The sequence below is a fragment of the Perna viridis genome, chromosome 4 (genome assembly GCF_037379345.1).
Source record: "Perna viridis isolate PV_CMFRI_1.1 ecotype Kerala chromosome 4, ASM3737934v1, whole genome shotgun sequence".
In the NCBI taxonomy this organism is placed as follows: Eukaryota; Metazoa; Mollusca; class Bivalvia; order Mytilida; family Mytilidae; genus Perna; species Perna viridis.
The window spans coordinates 14,875,675-14,892,030 of NC_142448.1; the positions used below are offsets into that span (position 1 = coordinate 14,875,675).

Here is a 16,356-nt window from a genome sequence, read left to right on the forward strand (position 1 = left end):
GCCACTAAAGTGGGTGGGGGGTTGGTGAATCTGCGAGTGCACTGTGGACCAATTACTGTCATGGGGAACGGGGAGTAAATCAATGCTTCTGCACATTAGCCCTTGTATCCGGGTATGTAGACATATTTGAAGAAATGAACGTTTCTAGAGCACCTTGCATAGTATTAAGAAATATATATCATTGCCAAGATCCTTCAGATGAACACTGTCATCCTTTAGAAAAACATCTGAAGGTAAAATATCTGGATATTTTATACAGCGCCCCCTTTTTTGATAACAAATGCCGAAATAGCGCTGTTAATACCATCTTTGCATTTCAACATGGACTCACAGCTATCCGAGTACCGCCAAAGTTTTTCTAGGTAAAATCTGGGACCACACTATTATAGTGCTCGGTAAATAGGTTAGTATTCTCTTTAATGTATTTTTTATATTATTTCTAAAAAAAACCAACTTTTATCCTCCCCAAATCATTATCTGCTACATGAATTACTATGTAATTCGGGGGTTCTTCATATTTTAGCATGTTTATTTTTTACAGTTGGTTCCAGATCCTTTAACACCATCCCACCATACCCTTGCCACCATATATGAACTCATATGCGTTGCAGTCCCAAATGAATACCACCCGTTCTACTTCTGGCATGCACAAAGGCATTTCGTACCAACGACGAACCTACTATCCATACTGAAAAACCTTTCCCTGAAAGTTTAACCATTTAGGCATTTACAATATTAGAAAATTAACCGTGTAAGGTCAACTTAATCGTTACCCTACTATTTAAATAAGTAGTACTGAAAATTACAAATTAGTAATTCAAAACTGGGGAATTCTAATGTAACCCTTGAAAGCCTCTGATTTCCAACGTCCCATTTCTTTAATTTGTTCCTCCGAATAACCAAGCATTGCTGCAAACGTTGCCCCTCCAATACGAAAGGAATGTGTTCCATAAACTGATTGATCAATGCCAATATAGCAAAGAGCATTTTTAGTACCCTCGAAAACTGATATCTTGTTGGTGGTGAACCATCGAAGTGACAAAATAACAGCTCACTTAACAGGGAGCGATTCTTTAAATATTTTCTCAAAAGTTTAACAGGACAAACATGATCATTTGCTTGTTTATTGACCACGATAGATACCCCTTTTTTCAACTGATCACTCTTTGAAGAAGCTAGATATATACGAATATCAAGATCCGTAATATCAATATTCTCAAATTTTATAGCATGATTACCTTCGCTGGGCCCTATCTTTTTTTGACGCAACAGTCATCTCACCAACACACAAAAGTGCAAAAAATCCAAGAGAAAATGCACTAGAAAATAAATATGCTTCATAATCTGAAACGCACAAAGAGGGCAAAATCTTTATATCTTTTACCAACAGCTCATAGGTAATTGGGAATCTACTATCTGGCGATTTTACTTTTGACCTCATCATCCCCACAAGCATCTTTCTCAGGACAAAATATTGAGAAAAATCTTCCAAATTATTTATCTTATGATAAAAACTTATAGCCGAAAGGTAACATTTCACCGTAGATGGCGCCATGCTTATACAAGATAAATACGCAATGAACTGTATAATGTGGCTCAAAGGATATGGAAAATTTTGTTCTAAACCAAATTTATGCCTAAATTCACTAAATACCCTTATTGCCTGATTATACATTTGTACTGTGCTCGGAGCAAGTGAACAGTTACTTAATCTATATGTTTCAAGTTCGATATCAACGCTACGAACTCCGCCGGATTCTTTTCTGGAAGCAATCTGGCTTCTGGATCCAGTTCTCTGAATCTCTACAATTGAAATCGAGAAATTGAATATGCAATTTCATTTTTACACCATCGATATGTTTTGCTTTGAATTGTATATTATGCTGCATTATTAAAAGCACAAGGGGACGGATAAGCGCCATTACACGTTTTGACTTGGCGTTCTTGTATTAACAATATTAACCAATGACAAATTATCAATACGGAATAAATTTTCTTGTTTTCAAATTCAGACGCCCAATTACAAATAGCCAGTAAAATTGGCACTGATTCCAAAAAAGTTATGTCCCTCATGACCGGCATCTCAGACCATGCTACAGGCCACCTAAATTGTGCCCATTTCCCATTGTAATAAGCACCGCAGCCCAATTCTGAGTTACCACAGCTGTCCGTATATAAATGTAATGTTTCATTTGTTATCCAGTATTTATCTGACAAATAACACTGCCATTGAAATGTTTCAGAAAGACAAGCCAAACTTTTACATCCTCTCTGAGGTCATTATCAATTCTGATTGAGTAATATGGCTTTTTATTCTTTACATACCCAAGTACATCATAAAATCTGCGTAGACAAGCTCTCGACGGTGTAATTGCCCTGGAACAAAACGCAATGAGGCCAACGACTGACTCTAGATCTCTATACTTTATTCTATTTTTGATCAAAATCGGCTCAGGTAATGACTTAAGCTCTGTTAACTTGTCCATGGGTATTTTGACTACCATTTCAATAATGTCAGTTTCTAACCCCAAGAATTTCAATGTTGTCACGGGTCCAACTGATTTTTCTGAAGCAATAGGCACCCCCAACTCCGTACAAATTTCCGAAAATGTATCAAAAAAGCATTTCACAAACCGGAGACTTATCAGGACCTACAAACAAGAAATCGTCTAAATAATGAACAAGAGAATCTATTCCACTGCGCTTTACTACCATCCAATGTAAAAAAATTGAAAATTTAGTAAACAAACTACATGAATTTGCACATCCCATTGGAAGATTTTTGTCCACATAAAATTGATCATCAAAGTATATTCCTAATAAGTCAAAGTCAGACGGGTAAACTGGGAGCAAACGAAAAGCGGACTTCACGTCGCGGACTCCGAGAAATGCCCCTTTCCGAACTTATCATTTGTGTAACCTCATCAAACGATGCGTACTGAACGGAACAATCGTCCGGGTCAATGAAACTATTCACCCCTCCCCCTTGTGGATATGACAAATGACATATTAATATAAATCCATGCTCCTTCGGCACAAGACCAATTGGGGAAGTGCGCAGTGTAGAAATCGGCTTGTCAGAAAATGGTCCAGCCATCCTACCGGCTTGCACCTCCTTGTTTAATTTACTCAATGACTCAATATTTCGCTTTTATTACTAATGGCAGATAATAATTTTTTTGAAATAAATGAAATTCTTGGACCTGAATATTTTAAATGAAAACCACAAGAAAACCCTTCAATTAACTCTTTTGCCACAGCACCGTCTGGGTACCCTTCAAGCATATTTTGCAAAACAGGAATTTCCATAGGGCTTTTGCCGAACTGCCATAGTTCTGACATTTGGTCGCGGTCTGGCTTGAGTGTATTGTGCAATATTTTCTTAGGGAAATTTAATTCTTGTTTCAGGTTGCCGTAGGCGAAACCCAATTTGGGACCCTGGTGCATATTGATCTCTGAGGGTCCGAAACTAAAACTGAGCACTCTACTATGATTAAAATAACCAAAATTAGGCCTTTGGATTGCAAATTGTATACTACAAATTATAATTGGATGCAATCCATTGCATCTCAAACATGAAGGGCTGTAAAAACAAGAAAATCTATCACATATGCCTTAAATATAACTGTAACATTTCATTTTACCCAATGTACTATTGCTACATGTCGGTACATTCATTGAACAAGTGGGTACATTTTGAATAGGCTGCATGTAAATTACCCAAAGTTCAGTGTCCATCTTACTCCATGAACTAGATGGATCTAGAGAATTTTTCAGCCTGAACTGTTCATCATAGTGCTCCCAGCCCAACCCTTGATTTCTTTTTGCCCCAAGGCGTATTGTGTGCATGAACTTTAATAGCTCTAAAAACGGTGTATTGTATTCCGGTAGCTTGAAGGGGTGCTGTGTGCTGTACTCCAGCAGCCTGTAGGGATGCTGTCACTGCTGTGTACTGGATTCCGGTAGCCTGAGGTGCTGTGTACTGTATCCCGGCAGCCTGGTTGTATAGTACTGTATTCCGGTAGTACTTGATGTTCCTGCTGCAAAACCTCCTTAAGTCGTACTTTGTTCAAATTGCCCAAAAGTGACATGTCAGGGATGCGGACTACATTGTTTTCAGTTGAACTGTAAGTGTTACTTTGTAATTGGCCTAAATATACTGGCTGAAACTCAATGATAATAATAATAATGTACAATTATATTTATGATAATTTTATCATTCTACACATAAAACAGTTTTACATCATGTAACCAAAAAAAATGTAATATTCATACTGCTGAATGAAACATGAAGCTGTGACAGTCCAATTGTACGTTATTTTTTATTTATTTATTTAATTATTTTTTATTTTTTTTTAGTGAACCATCGTGTGTGTTTGTTTGTGTTTTTGAATTTCAAACAATTAAAACATCTGTATTATACCTCCGTTTCAACCACGTGGAGACCATGCGGTTTCCAAGCTCACAATACTTTGCTCTACTTTGCCTGTAGAATGCCGAATATCAAATCGAAATTATCAATACCCAATGAATTACTTTACCTATACCCTCATACAAACCAATTTAACATCAAATCTACTGCAAAGATTTTCGTTCTTTTCATTAAAATTTCTCTAACAATTTTTCTGTCTTTTCTGTCCCAAGTTGAACGCTCCCGTCGAATTAACGTCACAATTCTATAGGCAATCTTATTACCATATGCATGACAAATAACCTGAAGCACAACTACGGACGGATGAAGTATTCCCCTTGAATAACCGAATTTAGGTAGAGTTACATAAATTCCATTAATTTGAATATTCAGTGTAGAATATACCTGTTGACAATGAATAAACATGGTCACGTATTTTTTCTTTAGTGTCCGTCTCAGTAAGAATCATGCAGTGAATGAAACGTCGGCATGATATAAGCCACCACTTTTACAGTGTTATTTGACTACTCATACCACCAGGATCAAAGACTAAAGACAAGATTTTCTATTTCAATTTTGTAAATTGAATTACAGTTATAAATGCAGTGTAAATAATGATTTCAGGAGTGGGTTACTCTATCAAAAGAATAAATATTCTAAAATTCCAACGAAAAATGTTAAAACATATTCGCAGATGCAACAATCAAATAGTGGTCTTCTCAAATAGAGAAAACTTCCTTGAGTGAAATTATCTTGTCAGATTGGTGTTTTTAACATGCGTGTATTTTGACTGATTCTAACAAAGACTCGTACTTTTGAAGACTTAAAATCTAAGCTTCCGTGTCATTTAGCTAGAACAAAGGTCGTTCATCTTCGACACTATTGAAATCATTGTGTCATGTGGGGAAAAAATAATACGCATAACCCGTGAACCAAAGAACTAACAAGGTATTTGTATTCCAAAATTTGAGCATGTATTTATATATTTAAAAACAACAGTAATGGACTGGAAAGACTGCTGGGAAAATAACAAAACTCCATGACATATGAAAGAGATAAATCCTGTTGTAGAAAAACATTTAGATAAGTTAACAGGTAACCGGAGTGGTGTAAAACTCTTTGTGCCATGGTGTGGCAAAGCTTTAGTTTGTTTGTTTGTTTGTTTGTTTGTTGGGGTTTAACGTCCGAGCAGCAATATTTCAGCTATATTCAGACGATGAACATGAAATTGATGATAAAATGAACATGAAATGATGATTAAATGAAAAAAGGGATGGGACACAAGGACATTGGGGTCGACAAATTTTGATTGCCACTGGAAATAGGGAGAGGTGGGTAGGGTCGGGCAATTTAGCCTCCTGTGGCGGAGCCCTATGGTTCCTACTCCGGGAGAATACCACAGTAGGGTTCTTTAACGTGCGAGGAACGTGGCATCTTTCCCAACACGGTGCAACACTATGGTTTGCGGTCAGGTTTTCCGTATTATAGCCTGACAACCCCAGCATGTAACACGCCAGGAGTACCCCATTCCACCACCTGGGGCACACATCCCAGTTGCTGTGGGCATAGCGCCCTAGCCCCCGGCTAGGGTTCTGAGCATTATTTAGTCGCCTTTTACGACAAGCTTAGCGCTGCTGCAGGCCTATTCTTTTAACACCCGGACCTGCACGGGGCGCAAAGCTTTAGAGATGGTCTACCTATCGAATCAAGGTCATACCGTTGTTGGTGTGGAGTTATCTGACAAGGCTGTAAGCGATTTCTTTAGGGAGAATAATTTATCCTATACGACGAGAAAGGTGTTCGGAATGACTTTGTATGAAAACAATAATCGGAGGATTAAAATATATTGTGGTGACTTTTTCAATTTCGTGTAGTGTCGGAAATGGATTTTGACGGAGTCTGGGATCGCGGAGCGTTCGAAACGGATGAACCAACTAACAGAGAAAGATACGCCAAAGTGATGAGAACGGTCCTGCGCTCAAGTGCTGGCTATGTTGTTGAAATAGCAGATATGGCATCAGGTGGTCCTCCATTCAATATACCCGTCGAGGAAATTCAGAACCTTTTTGGTCTGAAAAATAAACCAAAACTGTTTTATTACGAAGATCCTCCTGTTGGCCTCAAAAGGGTCGGTGTACGTAGAATGACATATTTCCATTTCGAAAAAAGAGTGATAGGAAACAATATTCAGTAATACATGAACCTTAAGCTTGCTATAAATGAAGGTACAAATGATTAGTCTACACTGATTTCCAAAATGTATTTCTGTTATTGAATTTGAAATGCACAAATATAATCAGTAAATCAAGAATGAAACATTTCAATTTTATTTTTAAAAAAAGAACTTTAGAAGCAATACCAGTTGTTGCTTTCTAATTTTCTAATGTTTCGTATATTGTTTGACGGGTACAATTCTAATAAGAGAGCTTAGTTGCTTTAACGGAGACGGTTTTTTAGGGAGAAATCTTTATTTTTCTCTTTCTAATACCCTCCTACTCAGGAGAAAATGGTATTTACTGTTTTCGCGCGTAACTCATTCTGCTAGTCTGTCAGTTGTCAATGTTTCGGTTTTTCGGTCACCATCTTTAGATATTTTGGCAGGATTTTTTTAGAGCCAAGCTGTATTATTTCGAAGAAAATCTGGTCTTATTGCAATGGACTAGACTTGTGTATATCCGTCTTGTTCAGTAAACTTATATCAATTAATTGGCTGTGGTGATTCAGATTTATCATTTCAATAATGCAGTATAAGCTGAGAGAGTAATCAAGGGAACCAAGGTCATAGCAGCAATCAAAAGAATGTAATCCAGGGACAAAGACCAGACATGGAAAACAGATATACACAACAAAGAACATATAGTAACTAAAATCATACTTACAAAGTAACTAAAGCAATGAGCAACTAGGACTCCACTAAAAACTGGGAGATTTTTTTTACCTTGTAGCTGGAAAATTTGCTTGATTTCATATTCAACCCATGAATTTCAGTCACTACAAATAAATACAGATTTATCGAATCGAATCATTGGTTAGATTTTTTTATCCTGCAACTAAGCTATCTGCGATATAAAGGGTGTCGAATAACGCAGATTGCATAATATCGTCTCCTGGTTACCTTTTCAATTACGAGCAACATCAAAACAGGGAGCAGAAAACATGTTTAAAGGTGCCATCGCCGACTACCGTGCTCGAAAGATAAAAAAAAAAAACATTGCCGAAAATATCAATATTTTTATTTGCACTCGCTCATATTAGATTAGCTGGAGGAAACCTGTCAGAAATTGTATATATATTTGTAATCGTAATAGGAGTGGATCCAGGATTTCAGGTTGAGATGTCAATAGAATTATACGGCGAGCGAAGCGAGGTAAGAAAGGTTTGCGAAAAATGAAGACTTCATGCAAAGAATTTTTTTTTCATTTTTAGGGGGTACTCCCAGCACGAATTTCCTTGGATTCCCGCCTGAGAAATGAACATTGTGTTCGGTCGAAACTGAGGAATTCGCATATTGACTCTCAACGATCACGAAACTTTAATATTGAAGTTGCACAATATTATTTTAATATAAATGTGCAGTTTGTATCTTTATCTCTTTTTTAAAAATATATTTAAAAAGGCATAAAATTGTGGATAGCAAATTGAACGAATATATAACTTTTAACAACGGTTGTTTCTCGTTTTGCAATCACGAAAATAGCTCGAATTGACAATTTTTTCCTCGCAAACTTGTGAAACAAATGCACGGCGTAACATTTCTAAAAACGAATATCTGGGGTTCAGAAAGTAATTTTTAATAGTGATGAAAAGGAAATTGATAGAACTTATTATATACAGAACCAAGAGTTACACAAGGATTCTGGAATACCATGGCTTAAGGTAATCACGTATTACTGCAGATACAAAGGTAGTTTTGAATAAGAAGTACATATGTAACTAAAGTAATTAGGCTCTTTACGAGTTTTGTGGTTTTGCTTTCAGACCAAGGCGACTTCATTTTTAACAACTTTTTATCAAATAACAAAGCAAAGAAAAACGTAGTGAGAAACAAGAAACCTGATTAGCAATAAACAAAATCCAAATAAAAAAAATCAGGACACAAAGAATTAAAAAATGCTGACAAAAACAAAAAACAAAAAACAAACATGAACAAAACCGGGAGCACGGACAGTTGCCTCGTTAGGGTAGGAGTCCTCAGCTTTTCCAGTAACAGTCACCGAGATGCACAAGTCTTGTAATAAGGAAGGACAACTACTAATTTGACTTAATAGTAATCTTATGAAAGCTTATCGATTAACCGTAAAGCGGTGAGTTTACATGTACATGTATACTCAACAAGCTCTTAGTTAAAATGTGAATTGATGGCTATTATAGAAATGGAAAATTAACGGCAAGGAATGGTGGTCTAAGGTTTGTCCAAGAGCTTGAGCGAACATTGATTACATGTACATGTATACTCAACAAGCTCTTAGTTAACATGTGAATTGATGGCTATTATAGAAATGGGAAATTGACGGCAAGAAATGGTGGTCTAAGGTTTGTCCAAGAGCTTGAGCGAACGTGGATATTCCTTTCACAGAGTAGTTAACCAGTAAGATGTTGCAAGTTTGAAGCCGATTTGAGAATTGTCCGATGACAACACATAGCAATATAGCCAGATGTAAAATAAAAGCATCTCGCAAAATGCGCAGGCGCTCGAGATTTTTGTGTATTTTAGTGTCATAAAAAATCTGTTCGGGTCAGTATCCAATATATCGATCTATCATTTAAAGAATACCTACTTCATGAGTGAGGTTTGCAAACAAAACGTAAATGATCTTACTGGAATACTTTGGTGAAATAAGAAAATAATACTTTGAAATACTTTCTGGTAATAAGGAAATGATGGTTCTGTCATCTACTATACATGTCAATGTGTGTACCATTTTTCTTGGAGATACATTGATTTAGCTGTACAGACAGACGAAAATATCAAAGGCCTTAACTTTATGTATATAATAATATATCTAAAGCCAAATATTCAAGTTTTCCCAAAGTTTTTGAGGTTTTCAAAACAACATCGGATTTCTTCTACTTCTTGATTAACAAGTTTCACAGATACACTGGTCTCTATGGTGAAATAATTTACTAAAACTAAAATTTTAAAGGGTGATTTTTTAAGACATTAATCACTGTTACCCCAGATAACAATGTGAGTTCAATACAGGATAATATATAGTCACATCATACAGCAGAGAAATCTTTAGAATATTAATTTATTGTATTACAATTTACATACTATTTACATAAGTGAATTTCTTAAACAAATTGCACATATACAAGATGATGAACAGTCACATAGAATACACAGCACATGATCTGAATGAACAAAATCACATCTTAAGATAAGCTACTTTCATTTTAAGTAAGTATATAAATTATGGACAAGTAATTTTTTGTACAACTTTAAAGGATAACACATATATTTTTATAAGGCCTCCTTGTTATTTGAATATATCACAATATATCAGGTGCACCTAGAGTAAAACCAAAGACTGTCTGTTGATAAAAGTTACGAAGATATTGGTTGCCCATTAGCCAGTCAAATAATCATGTGCCATCTACAGTACACAATTAGTGAGAATTGATTTCTATTACTAACATATAATTTCTATCATCATTAAAAATTGAAAAATGAACAGAAAATACAGTCACACTATTTGGAAAAAAAAATAACTCTAAAAACAATTTGCAGTATCTGACATATAAAAAGTGTCTAGATGTTAGACTTGTTCAAATCATTGAAATAAGTCCATCTTATTTTTAAGGGAGAACAGTCATAAAAATGCAGAAGGTAATTCTAGTCCATGGAATTTTTTTTTTTAATTTTAAATATTTAAACTTTTGCAAATGTAGGATTCACAAGCAATTGTGCTCAGTATTTAAGCAGCATAAAATTATATGTACAGCAAAGGAAAACATAATAGGATGCTTTATTCAACCAAGAAGAAGGTACTGACAGCTTTGTTACTGGCAGAAAGGAGTAATACACTCATACCGATGGGTAGAGAGAAAGCAGGAAAAGATTGCATTGTATACACACCAGGCCCGTGCCCCACAAGGCTATGAAATGACTAAGTCTGAGAATATCCTCAACTGTTTGTGATGTCATAAAAGTTGCAAAACTTTGATTTGAATTACCATGGAAGTACTTTTTGCGATGCCAGAGCCAGTATTCTTATCAATGTGAAAAGTTTGTACAAAACTATGTACTGTGTTGTTAAGTATAGTTTATGCAATGGTATAATTAGATTATGATTTCTTAAAAAACATAAAATACAAATAGGTCAATAAATGGGAATAGTTTTAATCCAATTTACTGACAACAATATTAACAAAATTTTCTTAGTAATGTTATAAAATTACAAACTGAATTAAAATCACAAGCTCAGGATTTGATATCGCAGTATTCCTAAAATATTAGTAAATATACTAAAACAATAGAAACAATTCTAATGATGTAAAATGAAATATTCCTTATATTTTGTAGTAAAATTTCTGCAATAATAGAAGAAAAAAATTCTTTCTATATTTTAAAATATTGATTCTGCACATAAAAAATAAATACACAAGAGTAAGTTACTGAAGAGAATCACGAAATAACAGCACTTTTCCTCACCAGTCTGTTCTGGGAATTCATATCACAGGAAAACCTGAAAAACATACAAAAAATGATTTACAAGAAGACACACCTAAGACCAAGTATTGTGATTATTAAATCAAATGGTGTTGTTATACACAAAACAGGAGAATGTTAAAACAGTAAATAATCACATCAATTTGTCTTTTCTTTACAGTAGGATTAGGGACAATTCATAAACACATAATTACATTTACAGTGCACACCATTTAAATACACTAGTCTCAATGGAAAAACAGCTTCATGGGTAAACTAAACACTTTCTAGCCATGGATGGGCATGATTACAGGCAATGTTAACAGATTACTAATTGGATACATGACATGTTTTCATGTAATTAATTAATTATCAAATAGTTTATAATTTGTAGTCCACTACAATTGATTGCTTTTAAATAAGTAATTGGAAATTTACTTTTCAATTACATTTCTAGAACAATAAACTGTTACCACAGAGATATGTCTCACCAATAGCACATGGACACTGTTATTCAAAACTTGATTGATGGTGATGGTGTTACAAATTTTATATATTATGGACTCCATCAAAAAAGGACAGATCCCTCAGGTATAGTTTGTTTGCATATACTGAACTGTGATTAATCAATGGACCGTGATTGAAGGGCATATACACAAAATGGAAAAGATGTGTGGTAGAGTGATGCTAATACAAATGCATTCAAAATATTTTGATATTTATACATTAAGTGGTTTATGTGTATCAAACTGACCTCATAAGAAAACTTAACATGAAAATCTTAATGTGAATTTTGAAATTTCAAAGTCAATAGAACACGACTGCGGGGACGCATGCACAAAATGGATACAGAATTATGGTAGAGTGATGCTTATGCAACTATGTACCAAATATGATTGACCTAGCATAGGTGTTAAGGTCAAATAAAGGTCAGAAAATTATTTTTTTAAAACATCTCGTGAGATGGGCTTGAAATGTCACTAAATGCTGAAAAAGATGAATACATAAGGGAAAATATTAATTACAGCTGATCACTAGACAGTCATCACAAATAGGAATGAAACATCAACAGGCTGTAATTTTACAACTTTCAGTAGTCTTGTGGCTAAAGCTGCAAGTTAGTAAGCAGCCATTGTAAATATTTAATCCAGTTGGAAGAAGTACCGGTAACTAAAAAAGAAGTGGTTAGGGCTGGTTATTTATTTATTACATTTTTTTTTTTTAAATTTTGGCAAAAAAACAAGCCTGAGTCTGCTTCAATTTTCTGAGTCCAATGGCCATAAGCTATAGCTCAGCAAAACATTAACAGATCAAAACTAAATCTGACCTTGATCTGTACGTTGTCAAGGCAAATATGCACCAAATATAAAATCTTTATCAGCAAGAATGACGAAAAAAGTGCAGAAAACTGAGTGTCTGCATCAAACTTGACCTGTGACTTGTCGTGGTAAAGCAATGTTGTATATTTGCAAGCATGAAGATTGATTGATTGTTGGTGTTTAACACCCAAGAAGCAATATCTCGGCTATATCCATGGGATGAAGATGAAATGGACAAAATGAACATGAAATGATGATGAAATGAACAAGGTGCTCCCAGAATCCTGAATTGCTCACCTGCTTTAATTTTTATGTGTTGCCATTCAAGAAATCTACAAGGAGTTGTCAAACAATTTTGAATCAAGGAAGACTTTAGTAGGACTTTCATTTTATCAATTGAAAGTTTCTTTTTAACTATTATAGTTTTCAAGATATTTTGGCTGAAAACTGTACAAACAAACACAATTTTTCATCTTTCAAGGGCAATAACTCTAACCAGGAGTCATCTGACAACTTATGTCTGATCCCTGTGTTCTATTTTTAGTTACGTTGACCAAGTTTTCCACAGATAAAAATCACAACGTCATTTCTTTGTAGTATATTTTAAGGAAAATTCATACCAAATTTGCTACTGACTGTTAAAGAAGTTTCAGAGGGAAAGATTTTTGAATGAAATAACATTTAAAATAGAGAAAAAAAACTCCAAAAAAGGGCAATAACTCTAACAGGGCTTAGGTCACACTAACCACTTCCTGAACAAATGGCCAACCCCCCCCCCACACACACACACCAATGTAGTACCAAAAACGCACTAAACGTAGACCTTTGCATTGTAAGTGCATTACTTGTATGTGTTCTGATTAAAAGTAGTCAAAATAACGCTGAGAATGTGTACTTTAAAATCATATTTGTAATTTACTACAAAATTGTATGAATTTTGTTTATATATAAATATAAAAATAAATAAAATACTTATATAGCGCATATCTAATAAAATTACTCTATGCGCTTTACAAATAAACATTAAAAATAAAAAATGTACATTTAAATCATTGAAAACAAAAGATTGGGACACAAATAAAAAAAAATAAAAATAAAAAAAATAACAGAAAAATTAAAAAGTCCGGGTGAGGTAAATACCTTAAAAAATAAAAACCTTATATAGGAACAATAAAATATGAGAAGAAAAAAAAAAGGTAAAAATAAAAATAAAACCTAGCATAAACACATCAAAATATGGAAAGCTGGGGGGAAAATCTAGCTAAAAACATTGCTATAAACATTTGAAAGTAACTACAAATTGTAAATAGAGTAAATATAAATACATACATATATGGATATCAGTTCAGTCTTAAAAATAAGTATATCATGGTAAAAACAATGTTGCACAGTATATAGAGAAACACCTAATCACACTACGCCAGTTTGAAAAGGAACGTTTTAAGATGTTTTTTAAATGACAAGGATTTTTCGTTCTGTAACTGAGTTGGTAGTCCATTCCACAGGTTGCTAGCTGCTTTGTCGAAACGACGCTCTCCATATGTTTTTGTTTTTACCTTCGGTGTGACAAGAAGGGTTTCAGTCTGAGAACGCAGCAATCGTGACGGTTTGTAAACTTCAATCAGTTCCACAAGATAGTCAGGTGCTTGTCCGGTAACAGCTTTAAACGTATATAGCAAGAGTTTGTATTGACATCTAAATTCTACTGGCAGCCAATGTAAACGTTTTAACACAGGTGTTATGTGCTCACGTTTCTTAGTTCTAGTAACCAGTCTAGCTGCTGTGTTTTGTACCCTCTGTAGTCTTGATGTAATGTTCTTGTTGACTCCATATAATAAGGCGTTGCCATAGTCTAAACGTGATGTTACTAACGAACAAACTAGTGTTTTGCATGCATTGTCTGATAAATAAGGGCGGATATATCCGATGTTTCTCATTTGGAAAAAAACAGGCTCTAGAAATGGCACTAACCTGCTTTTCCATACTCAGTAAACGATCAAAATAAACACCAAGATTTTTCACGATTTCAGAAGCGCCAACGATGGTTCCATCAAAATTAAGCTGACAGTTCTTTAAATCGTTTATGTGGCGTTTTGATGCAAATACAATCAGTTCGGTTTTGCTTTGGTTAAGCTTAAGTCTGTTTAATCACATCCATGAACTTATGTCTGCCAAGCAATTTTCCAGCCGTGTGGAAAAATTGTCCCAGTTATCAGATGGTTTTAATATGAGATACACCTGAGTGTCATCAGCATAGCTGTGATAGTAAGCTGTGTGAGTAATTTGACTCCATGCTGTCAATTAGCATAAAAGGTACAAATGTTGATTTTCAGGATTAATTATTTAAGTAAATTTGGTGAAGAATTTCTATGATCATCATACCGTTAGCATAATGATTTTGAAAGCCTTACTTTCCAAGCTTCGCAATGGTATGCAACCTTTAAGATGGGAATTCACTGTGAAACTTTGAAAACTACTTTTTTATCATGTAAAGTAATGGAAAAGTGAGAAGTGGTTAGTAAGACTTTAACCGATTAAAATTGGACCAGAGATAGATCTCATCATGCTGAACACTTTTACCTTGTCAGAATTTGGCTATATAAAACAGTTTTGGCGATCTATGCGAAAAACTTCTGTCTGACCCCTATTTTTTATTTTTACTAATGGCGGACACGTTTTACGACGCATAAAAAATCCCCACATCAGTTCTGAGCAAAACACCAATTCATACCAAGTTCGGTTCTGATTGGTCTTGCAGTTTCAGAGGAGAAGAGTTTTGAAAAAATGTTGACGACAACGTACGCCAAGCGATGGCAATAGCTCACTAGGCCTATGGCCAGGTGAGCTAAAAATGAGAAAAGACTGAAGAATAATAGGGTCAACAAATTTTGATTGCCACTTGAAAAAGGGAGAGGGCATGGGGTCAGGCATTTTAGCCTCTAGTGGCAGAATGCAATGTTTCTATTTTCATACTCCTATCGAATACCACAGCTGGGTCCTTTAATGTGTGAGAAACATGGCTTCTTTCCCAACATGTTGCACCACTAAAGTTTGTGGTCAGATTTTTCTGTATTATGGCCTGATGGCCCCAGCCTGTAGCATGCCAGGGGTACCCCATTCCACCACCTGGGACACACAGCCCAGTTGATTTGTGGGAAGAATGCCCAAGCCCAAGATAGGGTTCTGAGCACTATTTAGTCGCCTTTTATGACAAACTTAATGCTGCTGTGGGCCTATTCTTTTGACATTTGGACATGCACAAGGTACAAGCATGATGAAAAAAAAAGTGTGGAAAACTGATTTGCTAGACTGATGGACGGAGTGCAATCTTAATGTCTCCTTTAGGAAAAGCTGTGTATAGGGGAATAAAAAAGAAAATAGTGAATATACCAAAATGTACAATCGGTCAGTGCATTTACATACTGATAGAACATTCCATTCTTTAATGTGAAATTAGAAGTATCAGTAGATTACTACATGTATATAAACTCTATTAAAATATTACAAAACAGAATGATAAGATTCAACAATTCTTGAATTCCAAAGGAGAAAGGGCAATAAAGGGTTGTATTGGCCTAAACTTCAACTGAAAGTTAATCATAAAGTGTTGAATGATTTAAAGATATTGTGTGTTCATGATTTTTAACAAATTGGGTTCTATCGGTTCAATTATACCCCAATAGCAATCATGCAAATTTATTTTACTATACAACAAACCATAGTGGAGAAATTGACATTTTTTAATCTCAAGATCACCGGAAGTACTTTAATGTAAAGACCAATAAATAAGTTTTACAATGTAGGACCAATGCGGTCGGTAAATAGAAAAGCTAGTAAAAATTCAACATATTTAATTAGAGCACCATTTCATACTGAAAAGACCATAAACCTGTAACTGCAAGTCTGTGTAAAAAATGTAATTATAATACTGCTTTTCAAGGCAATAAAATATGTCAAAGCAACAAAAATATTTT

At 34.8% G+C, this 16,356-nt stretch overlaps 1 protein-coding gene and 3 pseudogenes across 3 annotated transcripts in view; 1 reads left to right on the forward strand and 3 right to left on the reverse strand.

The window, feature by feature from the left end:
• Positions 1–59: 59 nt before the first annotated feature.
• On the reverse strand, positions 60–4,650 carry LOC148619015 (uncharacterized; annotated as a pseudogene). The gene is made up of 2 exons (XR_015921507.1): positions 4,560–4,650; positions 60–4,169 (listed from the first exon to the last, which is right to left on the reverse strand). The product of XR_015921507.1 is annotated as an uncharacterized LOC148619015 (transcript).
• LOC148619016 (uncharacterized) lies at positions 80–719 on the reverse strand (annotated as a pseudogene).
• A 762-nt stretch (positions 4,651–5,412) lies between the features above and the next one.
• On the forward strand, positions 5,413–6,605 carry LOC148619017 (thiopurine S-methyltransferase-like; annotated as a pseudogene).
• A 3,575-nt stretch (positions 6,606–10,180) lies between these two features.
• The window catches only part of LOC148619018 (maternal embryonic leucine zipper kinase-like), a 33,829-nt gene continuing 27,653 nt past the window's right edge, over positions 10,181–16,356 (reverse strand). For both annotated transcript variants that reach the window (XM_088578497.1, XM_088578495.1), the window contains one exon: positions 10,181–11,100. The gene's annotated coding sequence lies outside the window, so the exon portion shown is untranslated. The remainder of the gene's footprint in view (positions 11,101–16,356) is intronic.